The sequence below is a fragment of the Physeter macrocephalus genome, chromosome 10, assembly GCF_002837175.3.
Source record: "Physeter macrocephalus isolate SW-GA chromosome 10, ASM283717v5, whole genome shotgun sequence".
NCBI lineage: Eukaryota > Metazoa > Chordata > Mammalia > Artiodactyla > Physeteridae > Physeter > Physeter macrocephalus.
The window spans coordinates 30,047,213-30,061,924 of record NC_041223.1 but is presented as its reverse complement, the minus strand read 5'-3'; the positions used below and the strand labels follow the sequence as shown (position 1 = coordinate 30,061,924).

At 35.5% G+C, this 14,712-nt stretch overlaps 1 pseudogene; it reads right to left on the bottom strand.

Annotated features, from left to right (window-relative positions):
- Positions 1-7,518: 7,518 nt before the first annotated feature.
- LOC129392444 (ferritin heavy chain-like) overlaps positions 7,519-14,712 on the bottom strand; it is a 13,604-nt pseudogene continuing 6,410 nt past the window's right edge.

Below are 14,712 nucleotides of genomic sequence, written 5' to 3'. Positions count from 1 at the left end.
TTGATCTCTCTCATGGATATTCTCCCAAACCCCAAAACTAATTTTGCAAGGCAATTCCAGTGTTCCAAACCTTTACTTGTTGTTGATGGGGAAAACTGTGGGTAAAGTATCTTCCAGATTTATGAAAAATCATTGATATTCAACATTGGATTCTTGATTTTAGCTAAAATATAAGCATTCCTTAATCATCTTAGTGCAAATGAATCATTGTTATAGCCTCAGGTGATGGGTTATCCTGTTCTTTGTTCAGCAGCCAAACGTGCGTCCAATTAGAAAAGCTCAGGATGATTTAAATGCAACTCTAAGAAAGGAGAAAACCACTTCCCATGAGTTTTTTCAAGGATCAGTAATAGCAATCTCTCTGGAGAAAAAAAAAGATATATTTTAAGAAAATAAAGTTGGCAAAAAAAGCAAGGTCTAGTGAACACCAGAAAACACTAATATATTAATATTCCTATGTGGTGAATATATTAATCATAATTTATCTTCAGTCATGACTGACTTTTCTAGATGGATTCTATTTCCCAGGTTCTACTGCTAATTTCTTCACCTGAAATGTTCTCCTTACTTGTCTATATGTATTCAAAACTCCCTTTGGCTTTATTTCTTCACTGATTGCTGTTAATTAATAGTAAAATTTTCTTTTTCTGTAACACAGATTGATTTATGTTCATCACCTGGATCCTGCACCAAATATAGTTAACTTTTAAGTGCACTTGTTTCTATAATTGTATATGCCACATATACTATCATTCTGATGTAACTTCTTTTAACGGTTGTGCTTCACGATTTCTGTTTGATGTTCCACAAAATCAACATTATGCCTATGTTTTATGCTGATCTTCTTGTTTGCACTGCTTTAAATACTAATTGACTTCTAATATAAGTTATCTTAAACAACTATCATTCAAAATGACATATCCTTTCCTTTAATTTTAACTTTTCAGACAGTATTGTAATTTAATTTCACAAAAATTGAAACGTTCACTGAAGGTTCTGACATGTCGAATTAATAATACAAATAAAAGTAGACTGCTCTTCAAAGATTCAAGACTCATATGTTTATAACAATGTGACACTTCAGATTGAAAATAAAATCTTTTCTCCCACAAGATATCTCAGGTTGCCTGGAAAATAGGCTACTATGTACAATACTAGAATAATAAGAGAATGTTCACAATAATTGTAATTCATACAACACAGAATCAAAATTAAACTTCCAAAAGATAGTTGTAAGATAGAAAAATAAACTAAAACTGCCTTCTGACATAGAAAAACACTGTATCACATGTATACTCCAAAATACTTATGTTTTCACTTTAGGTACAATCTAACCAGAAAGTTTTCCAGTATTTAAGACTCAACAAGATAATATACTGTGGTTTGATATAGAATATATCAGTGTGTCCAAACAAATGTTTTCCTTAAATAGGGTGAGGCTGGGATCTAGATCTATCTTAGGGTGTCTTCAACATGGTGTCTGCGGGAGGTATAGTGAATGTTATGGTCTGTCAGTCCAGATCCCCCTCAGGGGCTGAGGCACTCATCCTTCCAGATGCTGGGGTGTTGACTGCTGAAGGTTCTTAGTGAGTTCCTCTCTGGACATTGTCCCTTTTTTATGATAATTGTTTTATTAATTCACCTTTCTTAAACTATTTTTTCAATTGAAGTATTAAATGTTTACAATGTGATGTTAGTTTCAGGTGTACAGCAAATCCGAAAAGAACCTTTTATAGGTTATTATAAGATATTGAATATACAATAGATCCTTGTTTATCTATTTTGTTTTTTAATTTTTTATTTTATATTGAAGTATAATTGATTTATAATGCTGCACTAGTTTCAGATGTACAGCAAAGTGCTTCAGTTATACATATACATATATAGATTCTTTTTCAGATTCTTTTCCCATATAGGTTATTACAGGGTATTGAGTAGAGTTCCCTGTGCTATACAATAGGTCCTTGTTGATTATCTATTTTATATATAATAGTGTGTGTATGTTAATCCCAACCTCTTAATTTATCCCTATGCCCTCACCTTTCCCCTTTGGTAACCATAAATTTGTTTTTGAAGTCTGTAAGTCTGTTTCTGTTTTGTAAATAAGTTCATTTGTATCATTGTTTAGATTCCACATATAAGTGATATCATACGATATTTGTCTTTCTCTGTCTGACTTACTTCACTTAATATGATAATCTCTAGTGGACACTGCCCTTTGTACAAGGAAGTTGCCTCACCCAAGGTAACACCTGTTCCCTGGGAGTAGCCCACATCCAAGGTAGTCAAGATAGGTGTCCAACCTGATTCAGGACAACTCTGAAGGGTCACCTCTGCTCCAGAGGATCTGCTGAGGTCTCCGTTACAACAGAATTATGGTTCAACTCCTCCCCTCTTCCCAGTGTTTCTCAACACTCACAGATGTTTCTCCCAAGAGTGCTCATCAATTAATCACTTGCACACAAATTTCTGTCTCAGAGTCTGTTTCCTGGGAAAGATGGAAGCCACAGCAATTTTTAAAATATTATTTGAATAATAGTATTCAACACTCTAGACTTTTTTGTGCTTTATATTAGAAAATAACATTCTGATATATATTAGATACCAAGTCTAGTCACAGAAGAAGGAAAAGAAAATTGAACCACAGGAAAATTTAATTCTCTGAACTTATCAGCTTTATTGGCAATTGTACATTTTAGTCATAAAAAATAAAAATCACCATGAACATGATTAATCCACATGACCTATATTAAACTGATTATAAAACTAACTGTTCATGGAAATTGAAATTATTTAGTTCAATTAGTGGTCCATTTTGCTTAAAACTTTCAAGTTACTTATATGCAAAGACATGCATAAATGCATAAATGCAAAGACATGCATAAATATTTTATCTATAAGCATCATAGAGGTGAGAATTTTAAATGATGAAATCATACCATTTCTTATGAAGAGCCGACTTGAATTTACCAGAAAAAAACTAATATATTTTTATCTAACATTGTCAGTTTGCTAAGTGTTGACTATAGTTTTTGACTGTTGAATTCTTTTATTTATCGATAATGTACTAACTTTGCCAGGAGTACAATGCTCATGGAGAATAACACTTACAATCACATTTTATTTGGTTTGGTATAACAGCAACAGATGATATTAGACAGTGTCTACAGACCTTCCACATCCATCCCTACCTCCACATTTCTGAAACTCTCTTGCAACCAACTTGCTGATTTTGCATCCTGGATATGATGTAGTTTCTACCAATGTGAAGTGCCCCCATGAGATTTGGAAGGTGTAGGGGGTGGGACAGGCCATCTTTCTGTGGCCTTACTGGCCAACCATGAGCTCTGATAGACCAGGGGTGTGAGGAAGCCAGATTCCCCTGTTCATCCCCAGATTTCTGGGTGTGGAGTGGAGTGGCAGCTGTCTCCTAACCTATAAATTGCAGCTGCAGTGGTGTGACCTTGAATGCAGATGTCCAGTTGCAACCCGGACTTCTGCTCCTCTTGCCTTTTCCACTAATTTATAAACACCAAATTCTTTGTATTAAACCCCACATTTTGAACTGCCTACACTGATTTCTTGCTCTTTTACCAAAAAAAATTTTACTAAAAAAATTCCACTCTAGTTTTATTTACATTGTGACTCCACTAGCATCAAGGGGGCAGCTTGGATGGCAGTAGCAGGAGTGGAGGCTGTTTGCTTGACCTTATAAAGGCAAACAAGACTACACAGTAAAGAATTCTGGCTGAGTCTCTACTCAAGAGTCCAAGGCCCGAATGCCTCTGCCCTGGCCTCCTCTGCCTAGTGCTGACTTTTGGCAGCAAAAGAGAAGATGCATACTTGCTGCCTAGAGGTTGTCTTTTAAGAATCCTAGGGAAGGCTCCAGGCTCTAGGTCCTCTTCCCAGGCAAGTGTGAGTAATTAGAGTCTCACTGGGAGATTGTACAGCTACTGCAGGTAAAGTGTGCCTTGCCTGCTGGCTACTCCTCACTGCACAGTGAGTGTTCACTGCAATATGGAAACAACCAAGGCCAACATCTGCTCTAACCTGAGCTGCTCGTGTGATTCCTCCTCGTACTACTGGTGGCCAATTCTTGTTCCAAATCTGGTGTAAACTCTATCAGCCACTTGGTCTACTCATAGAGGAGTATTCATTGCTCAATCAGCCTTGTTTTTTCACAGGGACAGGAAACCCATGGGTTAGAGAGGGATACAGGTGAGAGCTCCCTCTAAATGGTTGTCTATTGTTGAAGAAGCCTTGCCTGTCTTTGTTACTAGAGGCTGTTTTATATCCCCAGAAGTCAGTGTGAATGTGGCTGAACTCTCCTTCTGTAAATACTCCCATTTTTAACTCTTGCTGCTGCAGGTGGGCGTAATTATGGAAATTTTATAACTGCTCTTTATCAGGAAGTCACGAAGTAAGAATAGAATTGGAAAGAGATGATGATACAATAAAGGAACTGCAAAAGAAGTTCTCTCCAACTTGTATTTCAAAGGAAATTCCCCTGTCTTGTACTGTTTATTTTCTATGATTAAAATAATATAGAATCAGAGGCTCAGGATTTCACGCAGTCTTTTTTTCCTAATCTCCTTACAGAATTGACTAAATCAATTTAGAATATTTTTGCTTAATGTTTTCAAAACTCTTTTGTAATGTTCTCTCATTTGCCTCACTCTGTATTTCACACTGCACTTTACTTGTTGATAAGGTCCATTATCTATGACTTCATGTTTTATTTGGTAGAATACCAGACTCATAGATGATTAACCATAGTTTATGAAGTAAACTTTCTTAGAAGTTCAGGGGTCTTCTATTATGTGAAACTGAATATCTAAAACTAGTCTTTGGTGTCCTCTCAGTGCAAATGGTGTGGTCACAATCACCCGCTCATCCAAAGATGAGAAAACCGGACAAAGCAATATAAGAAAACTGATGTTTCTTATTGAGCCCTACTGATTTCATAAGCAAAATTTATTTTGTCAAGTCATTTTTGAAGATTATAACAATTTTGTTAAATAAGCAACTTAAAAATGCTTAATTAGTTTTATATACTTAATTAGTTTTATTTTACTGATAAAATATTTATTAGCAATCAAAATAGGCAAAAAAATTAAAGGGAAAAATAGCAAATACATATACTGTCAACTGTATTATAATGCACTTGACACCATCTACAAAGAAGTCTTTAAACTACAATAATTCACCAAACTATGAAGTTACAACAGCATTATTGCTGTCAAGGAAAGACGGAGGAGAGCAGAGCCACTAGCACAGAAAAAAGCAAATTGAAGTACATATAACTAAAAAGCAAAAAACAACTAGATTTTATTAGTTGCACTGTAATTGGAGTGGTTTTTGGAGAGGAGTAAAAATAGGCCATCCATCTGCTTTTAAGGAAGAAGATTCAAACATTCCATTCAATAAATAAAATAATAAAAACAAAGTTTAACTTCATGATATAGTTAATAGAGTCAAAGAAGAAGGAAGAGAAATAGACACAAAAGGAGACCACACACAGTCACACAGAAAGAGATAAGAAAGGGGCCCTATGAAGGAAGAGATGTACAGTCATTAACACAGAAACAGAGAAGCAGGGCCGATTTCCACAGAGAAGTACCTTCATCTTGTGGACTTTGCATTCTGGGTCCTTAAAGCCCATGAACCTAGTGCAGCAAGCACCCTTGTCACTTGGGGCTGTTTGACTGTGGGCTGAAATTTACTCAAGAACCAGATGGGCTCCATGGGCCAGCTCTCACTTTACAATTTTCTTGACTAAAGTTAATACTTTTATTCCCAACCCCCCCCCCAAAAAACCCAAAACATAACCAAAAAACAAAAAACAATGTTATTTACTTTAGGAGCTGATGTGGTTTTTTTTAAAGGAGGAAATGAAAGAAGGGTGTTTACCAGTTTTACACATATCTTTTCTTAAAGGATCTTATGAGAATCTAAGTCTGAGAAATATATGTTAGAGAGAAAAAGATGAGCAGTGAAAGAGCAAGCCAATAACAGTAGCAACCCTGCATGGCCTTGGACCTAAGAGCTAGAGAGCATCAAGATGCCCAAAGGGATGAGGACAAGAGCCCAGGAAAACAAGGGAAGCAGTCACTGCTACTTACAGTGTTCTCACCCTGTGCTAGGCTAATATTTTAAAGCCTCATTTAAAAGATGTATTTATATGTCAACTAATAACCAACAAGGATCTACTGTATAACATGGGAACGCTGCTCAATATTATGTAACAGCCTAAATGGGAAAAAAATTTGGAAAAGAATAGATACATGTATATATATAACTGAATCACTTTGCAGTACACCTGAAATTAACACAACATTGTTAATCAACTATACTCTGATAGAACATAAAAAGTTAAAAAAAAAAAAGAACCTACTGTATAGCTAGGAACTCTACTCAATACTCTGTAATGACCTATATGGGAAAAGAATCTTAAAAAGAGTGGATATATGTATAAGTATAACTGATTCAATTTGCTGTATAGCAGAAACTAACACAACACTGTAAATCAACTGTACCCCAATAAAAATTAATTTAATAAAAAGAAAACAGATAAAAAAAGAAAAATAATAAAAGTTTTATTTAAGGATAAACCTGTGCTAAGTTTATGCCATTCAGAGATTTTTTAAATAGCTTTACTGAGGCATAGTTGATGTACATAAACTGCACATATTTAAAGTATAGAATTTGAACCACCCCTGCAAGGTAATGAACATATTTATCACTCTCAAAAGTTTCCTTGCACTTCTTCATAATCCCTTCCTTCAGGACCTCCTAACATTCTTTCTCCCAGCAACCTCTGATCTGTTTGCTGTCAGAATACATTAGTTTGCATTTTTCAGAAGTTTATAAAAATGGGATCATACAGGATTTTTTTTCTGACTTCCTTCACTCAGCATAATTATTCTGAAACTCTTTCCTGCTGTAACATGGATGAATATTTCATCCATTTTTATTATTGAGTAGCATTCCATTGAATGGGTGAACCACATCACTTAGTTTCTGCCTACCTATTAAAGGAAATTTGAATTGTTTTCACTTTTTGGCTATTATAAATAAAGCTCCTATGAGCATTTGTGTACAAGTCTCTATATGGATGTGTGCTTTCATTTCTCTTAGATAGGATCTAGTGGAAGTGCTAGGCCAGATGATAGGTGTATATTTAACATTTTAAGAAACTGCGTATTTTCCAAAGCTGTTTTACCATTTTACATCTCTACCAGTAAGAGTTCCACTTCCTCATCAACACTTAGTATGGTCAGCTTTTAAAATTTTAGCCATTTAATAAGTATGCAATGCAGTGTTATTTTGTTGTAGTTTTTTTTGGGGGGGTGGGGTGCTGTACCTAATTATCTTATTTGAAAGAATGCTACAAATGGAAGAACTTAAGTTGGTGCTTTGGTGCAACTTATAGAAAAGGTAAAGGTAAACCCAAATGCATGTACTGCCTTAGTGACCAAAGAGGTCACCCCCATGGCTATGGAGAAGCCAGCTTAAGGCTTAGCCCTCAGGGTCACTGTCTTCCAGGGTGTGCTTGTTAAAGACAGGCTCTGTAGTGCCAGGTTCCAGGGCCCCCATCTTATGCAAGTTGATTACAGTGGTCACCCAGTTCTTTAATGGATTTCACCTGCTCATTCAGGTCCTATGTCTCAATGAAATCACACAAGTAGGTCTGTTTTTGTCAATGCCAGTCTGTGCAGTTCCAGTACTGACTGACTCACACTTTTTTTTCAAGTGTAACATACACTCCATTGCATTCAACTCACTCTCCCAGTGGTCTCAGTTTGGTTTCTTGATATCCTGATGGGAGTTTTGGGTATCTACTTGGTTCTTGTAGCTTCATCAGTTTCCAGCATGTTCTCTCTCCTTATGAGATTGGTGAAGAAAACATTTGGCAAAGTTCTTTAAAGCCACATCATCACAGTCAAAGTAGTAAGAGGTGCATGGACAGGTAGATATAGGAGATGTAGAGCTCCTGCTTGATCTGGCAGTTGATGGTGACCTCTGAGTCCTGGCAGTCATTCTGGTAAACCTGCAAGGGGGAACTGGCCACCACGGCAGGCAGTGGGCTCCTGGAGGCGGTCTGTGGGATCTGTGAGGGGGTGTCAGAGGGCTGGCCCTAAGTGTCAGGCCAGCTAGCTTCCATAGAAGGAGTACTGAAACAGGAAGCCACAGTGACTTTCTGCAAAGAACCTCTGCCCTATGTCATTGTAGCTTTAATTTGCATTTCTCTAATAATATTGAGCATCTTTTCTTGTGCTTATTTGCCATTCTTATATCTTCTTAGATGAAGTGTCTGTTCAAAACTCTAGCCCACTTTAAAAAAATGGATTGTTTGTTTACATATTGTTGAGTTATGAGAGTTTTTTACATGTGCGAGATACTAGTTTTTTATCAGAGTGGTACTTGGCAAAGATTTTCTCCTAGTCTTGGGTTTTCAAAGAACAATTTTTATTAAGTTCATTTATTAATTTGTTCTTTTATGAATTATGCTTTTGGTGTTGCATCAAAGAAATCTTTACCTAACCCAAGATCATAAAGGTTTTCTCCTATGTTTTCTTCTGGAAGATGTATAGTCTTACATCTTACATTTGGTTTGTAACCTATTTTGAGTTAACTTGTGCGTATAATGTGATGTATGAATCAAATTTTTGTTTATTCATCCATTTTTTTCCATATGGATATCCAATTTCTAAGCACTTTTGTTGAAAAGACTATTTTTTCACCATTGAATTACCTTTGAACTTGTGTTGAAAATCAGTTGTCTATTATGTGTAGGTCATTTTGTAAACTATTTTATTTTACTCTTTTATTTCTCTATCTTATTACCAATGCCACACTGTTTTAATTTCTATAACTTTATGATAAGTCTTAATAACATATAGTGTTAGTCCTCTAACTTTATTTTTTGTTTTCAAAGTTGTTTTAAATATTACAGTAGAATCAGATATCTTAAAACCTTCAAAAGTCCTAATATTTACCTCCAAAGTTATGGTGCTAGTACACTTAATCAGAAATAATATTCAGAAAAAACTGGACACATACAAATTGATGTTATTCATATATCAATATCTTGTTATACCATATCCAGAAGCTGTATTATTAGAAGAGCCCTAACAAGGAGAACAGTCTGCAAATAGGAAGAATCAACTTGATTAAAAGAGAATTAAAATGTGAGTGGAGAATAAGAAAATCAGAAAACACTTTAATTTCTTTAACTTGACTCATATTCCAAGTCCAAACATACTTTATTTAGGGCCCTAGAATAACTTCAAGCTATTCTCTTTAAGGCACATTTCTCCACTCAGCACAACAAAGGCTCAGAAGCTGATCAGGATGACACAGGCTAAAAATACATTTTTATATATATGAGATATATAGAGCTATATATATATATTCAATATATATATGTATGTATATATGTATAATTTTTCCCTATCGCAAAGGGAAATTCCAAGAATGGCAAGGGGAAACTTCTAAGATAAGCCAGCTGTTCTTGGGTGGCTATTTTCATTTAAGTGACATGATTACATAAATTAAGTACGCATGGGTTGGGAAATGTCTTGTAAAAAAATTTCCTTACAAGTAAATCTGGACAGATTTTGAGGTCTTGAGCTTCCCAACACTGTGAGTTCAGAAACAGACTGGAGGCCCTCCATCAGGGGTGTTGGGGAGCAAATTTCCTCACTGGGTGAGAGACAAATGTCACTGACCTTGAAGGAGGCAGCCAACTCCAAAAATTGATGGTTTTTGAACAATTCATCCTATGGCATAGATAACTACAATAGGTGAGTAGTTTTCAAACTATATTCCAGAGTACAGCATCTCTCTATATTTCATAGAGAGAGCATTGCTTTGGTGCCTGCCTCAGCTACTGCCCTAGCAGTGTACCTCCAGGGCCTGGGTGAGCAAAATTCATGAGGAGATTCCTGCAGTTCAGAAATTAAAGTCATTCTCCTTCCATTGCTTTACATTTTCAATTATATAAACACATACTGGCTTTTTAGTGATCCAAGCAGCATTTCACACTTGATTGGCCCACTTTTCTGTGGGAACGTTTCCTTTGCTCACATGGATGACCACAGGAACCATTTCAGAATTCTGTACAAAGTAGCAATAAAAATGACTTTGGCCCACATGTTTGACTGTAGAGCTGATATCTACCCCAGATCAAATAGTTTTTACTCTATAAATAAAGGGTTTGACCTGTTCATTTTAGCTAGCTTGTCTAAACACAGCAGTTCAGCGAGAAGTGATCCAGATTTCAAGAGTCTGGACCTTACATATATAAAACACATGCACACATTTGCACACACATGCAGATTCATGTGTGCACACAGGCTGGCATTCTTCCCCCTTTGACCAGTTTTGGAGTATCTGCCCTACTTCTCAGAGGAATCATCTAGTAAATAATCAGCACAAGGAGGAAGAATGATCCTAGGATTTTTTCCAGAACACCTCTGGCTCAGTAGGCACTCGGATGAAAAGTAGGGCAAATACCAATCTTAAAGTTCATTGGCTGTTTAATTTCCAGCCAAGAAAACAATGAAGATGGAAAAGGGGGAGTACCGGTGGTCTGTGATTACTGGGGTGGCAGGCTTCCAGAGACACTGAGCCTTGACTTTGTTTCATCAGGATTCTTCCTAAGTTGCTATTAAGAAGTATTTTCAACAATCTCTTTTTATTAGCCGTTTGTGCCCATTATAGTTTTCTAGTTGCTAGTTTGTTATGGCTTTAACATAAATAAGCTTCTAAAAATGTCTCACATGAGGAGTTGCAGGGCTGGGTATGCTATTTAGACCACATAAAAAGTCTATGTAAAGGACTTCCCTTGTAATGGGACTCTTTTATATTTAATAGAACTGTCATATAAACATATACTAGCATTTAAAATACAGTTTCTGGGCTATAAAATAAACACCATTTCTAATATTGCTGTTGGCTTTCACATGCATAGAGCTTAGTTCATTAAATGTTCCTTATTCCATTTATGTGAAATGTGTTTTTAACCACCAGAGCAGCACATAAAGTGCATTATCCCTTGAAATGCAGCCATTATCAAGTAAAGAGCAGTGAAAGTCAAACATACCAAACATTTTATGTAGATTCAAGAAAATTACAGTTAATTTTAACACCTTGTACAATGCCACAAATTGGTACTTTTCCAATAAATTATTATTGATGATTATGATAACTGTATTCATAAAATGAAATATAAATGTGGACATATATCACAGAAAAAAAATATATTTATTTAGAAATATTTTCACAATTTATTGTTTACCTGAAAGTTATACAATAGCAATACTTCATTTATTTTTCAAGTTAAAATGAAGTGGATTAAATAAAATGATTCTGCATTGCCTATCTTTATAAACTTGAGTAAAAATTTGCTACAGTATGCTTCAGTTTTCTCATCTGAAAAATGCTGATAATAGTAGTTCCTAAGTCACAGTTTTCTTAGAAATGAGTTAAATATATAAAGTTAACACATACAGAGTTAACATAGTTTTTAGAACATTTCCAAGCACATAATCAAGTAACCAATAAATCTCAGCTAGTACTAATAATATTTTTCTAGAGCTCTATTTTAGAGTTACCACAAGTAAATATTTTGTTGCACGTTTCAATATCCAACAGAAATCATGGGTGTACATTTTGTGCTAGGTAGAAAGTGTTATGCTGTTTATCAACATATAGCATGAATCAGTTTAGATCAATATATCTATTAACAATGTTTCATTGTACTTAATTTTTATAAAAGTTAAAATGTTTGGGAGAGTCAAAGAGCCATAAGATGTGATAACTGTCCTTAAGTAGTTATGTGAACATAAAAAAGAAATTAATGATATTAATACATTAAAAATACTAAAATTAATCTTACAAAAAACACTGACAGTGACATTACCAGACAGTTGGGAAGTGGTTGGCATTTGATACATGGTGCAAGAATATGTGGCTATTCCTACATAATACAACACAGAAAAAGTAAAAGCCTGGTAAATTAAAGGCCTCAATATGAAAATAAAACTGAAAAACTTTTAGGAGAAATCCTAAGATATCGTTATAACATCAGGACTCAGAAAAATTTATTAAACCAGACACAAACCCCACAAACTATAAAGGGAAAAATGTTTGAAATTTATCTATTAGCACTGAAAATTTCTGTGTGACAAAAGGTAGCATTAAAAAATTGAGACAAGTCACAGACTAGAGGAAGATATTTGCAGACATATTATAGCCTCCTTTCCCCCAAATAGTATCTGGAGTTCTTCATGTGTTAACAACCAAAAAACAACCTAATAAAAAGTGGACAAAGGATTCACAGAGAAGAAAACACAATGATCAGTAAATATATAAAGACCTCCCCAACCCCACTATAATAAATGGATATGCAAATTAAAATAACAGTCAGAAGGTGTGTGCATCTGGCTATAGTGCCTAACTTGCATAAGACTGAATCTTTTAATATAAAACAACAAAAAAAGTCTGGAAAATTTTTAAAATCTGTTTTAAGACTTCAGAGAGCAATCAAAATAGTTAGGACTTGAGAAGCCAAAGTTCCAAAGAGAAAGGAATAACAGAGAAGTAAGCTCAACCTTCACTGTTGCCTGCCCCATTGAAATATTTGTCAATATTTGCCAATCTGTAACTTTCAGCCAAGATGCCAAAAGCCAAACAAAAACTGGTACCTAAGAGATTAAGAAACTTCAGAATTTCCAACAGTCACAAAGGCTGGGGAGACAAAAACTGAAATACAGGGCTTACCATAGAAGATCATGGTAAAATGCCCCAGACATTCAGCTGAAACTCCAGAAAGGCTACGCTTTGGACTAAGGGCACTGGAAATAGACTATTAGTGAAAAATATCTGGAATTAGTTCAACCCAAAATAGATTAGGATGACCTCCTTCTATTCTAATTGTCTGTCTACCAGAAGCAAAATTTAGTACTCTCTGTAGGAAAGTAATATTATCATGAGTGTCAAATTATCTTTAAACGTTTTCATATACAATGACAACATCCAGTTAAAACAACCAGTCAGGGCTTCCCTGGTGGCGCAGTGGTTGAGAGTCCGCCTGCCGATGCAGGGGACACGGCTTCGTGCCCCGGTCCGGGAAGATCCCACATGCCGCGGAGCAGCTGGGCCCGTGAGCCATGGCCGCTGAGCCTGCGCGTCCGGAGCCTGTGCTCCGCAGCGGGAGAGGCCACAACAGTGAGAGGCCCGCGTACCGCAAAAAAAAAAAAAAACAAAAAAACAACCAGTCACACCAGAAACAGAGTCAAATTACTTAGAACAAAAAGGAAAAAATTTGGTAAAATAAATACAGATCCATAGGAGATCCAAATATTAGTTATCAGACACAGAATTAAAAATAATTACGGTTAACATGATCAAAAAAAAAAAGTATAGGACAAGATAGAGACTTTCAGCAGAGAACTAGAGTCCAGAGAAAGGAATCAAATAAAAATTCTAGCTTGGAAAAATATAAAGACCCAAATTAAGAACTCAGTGGATTGGTTTAACAGAAGGCTGGGCACTGTTAATGAGAGAATTAGTGCACTGGAAGATAGGTTGGCAGGTAATAGCTTGAATAAAACACAGTGACAAAAAAAGAGGAAAAGTATAGAATATATTACAAGAAACATATTGGACATGATGAAAAGTCTAGCATGTAATAAATATATAATATGTGTAAAAGGAGAGAAGAGATAAAGTGGGACAAAATAGTATTTGAAGAATATGACAAAGAATTTCCATAAATGTGAAGAAAATATCAAGCTACAAACTCAATAAATTTTATGAACCACAAAAGAGATAAATACAAAGCAAGTCCGCACAGATACACATCACAGTAAAACTACTGACACACCAAAGATTCAAACATACAAATACAAATACAGAGAAAATATCAGATGCATCCAGAGAGAAAATGTCACCCTTAAAAAAGCAAGAAACAGACTAATGGCTAAATATGCAACACAAACATTAGAAACTAGAAGAAAGTAATAGTTTTTAAATACTGGAATAAACTACCTGCTAATCTAGAATTGTATACACAGCAAAAATATCCATCAAAATTTAAGGTAAAATAAGTATATATTCAGATATACAAAAACTGAAGGTTAGTCACCTGCAGACCCACAATAAAAAATATATAAATACTAAAAATTTTATTAAGTTCTTTAGGTAGAAAACCTGCATAGAAAAGCAGGAAAAAATAAAGAACAAAGAAAGGATAATTATTTGAATACATCTGAATGAATGTCTAAAATATTGTCTAATACATTGTGTGGTTTAAATATTTGAAGATGTAAAATACATAACAACAAAAGATGGGAAAAGAATATATGCATTACTGGGGAAGTGGTAAAAGTAACAGTTTGTATTAAAATGTAACAAATCAAGGATTCATGTTTTAGTCTTTAGGCTAATCAGCTAAAGAATAGTATAATAGTGCTTCCCTGGTGGCGCAGTGGTTGAGAGTCCGCCTGCCGATTCAGGGGACACGGGTTCGTGCCCCGGTCCGGGAAGATCCCACATGCTGCGGAGCAGCTAAGCCCGTGAGCCATGGCCGCTGAGCCTGCACGTCCGGAGCCTGTGCTCCGCGACGGGAGAGGCCACAACAGTGAGCGGCCCACGTACCGCAAAAAAAAAAAAAAAAAAAAAAAAAAAGTAAAATAATGAATAACA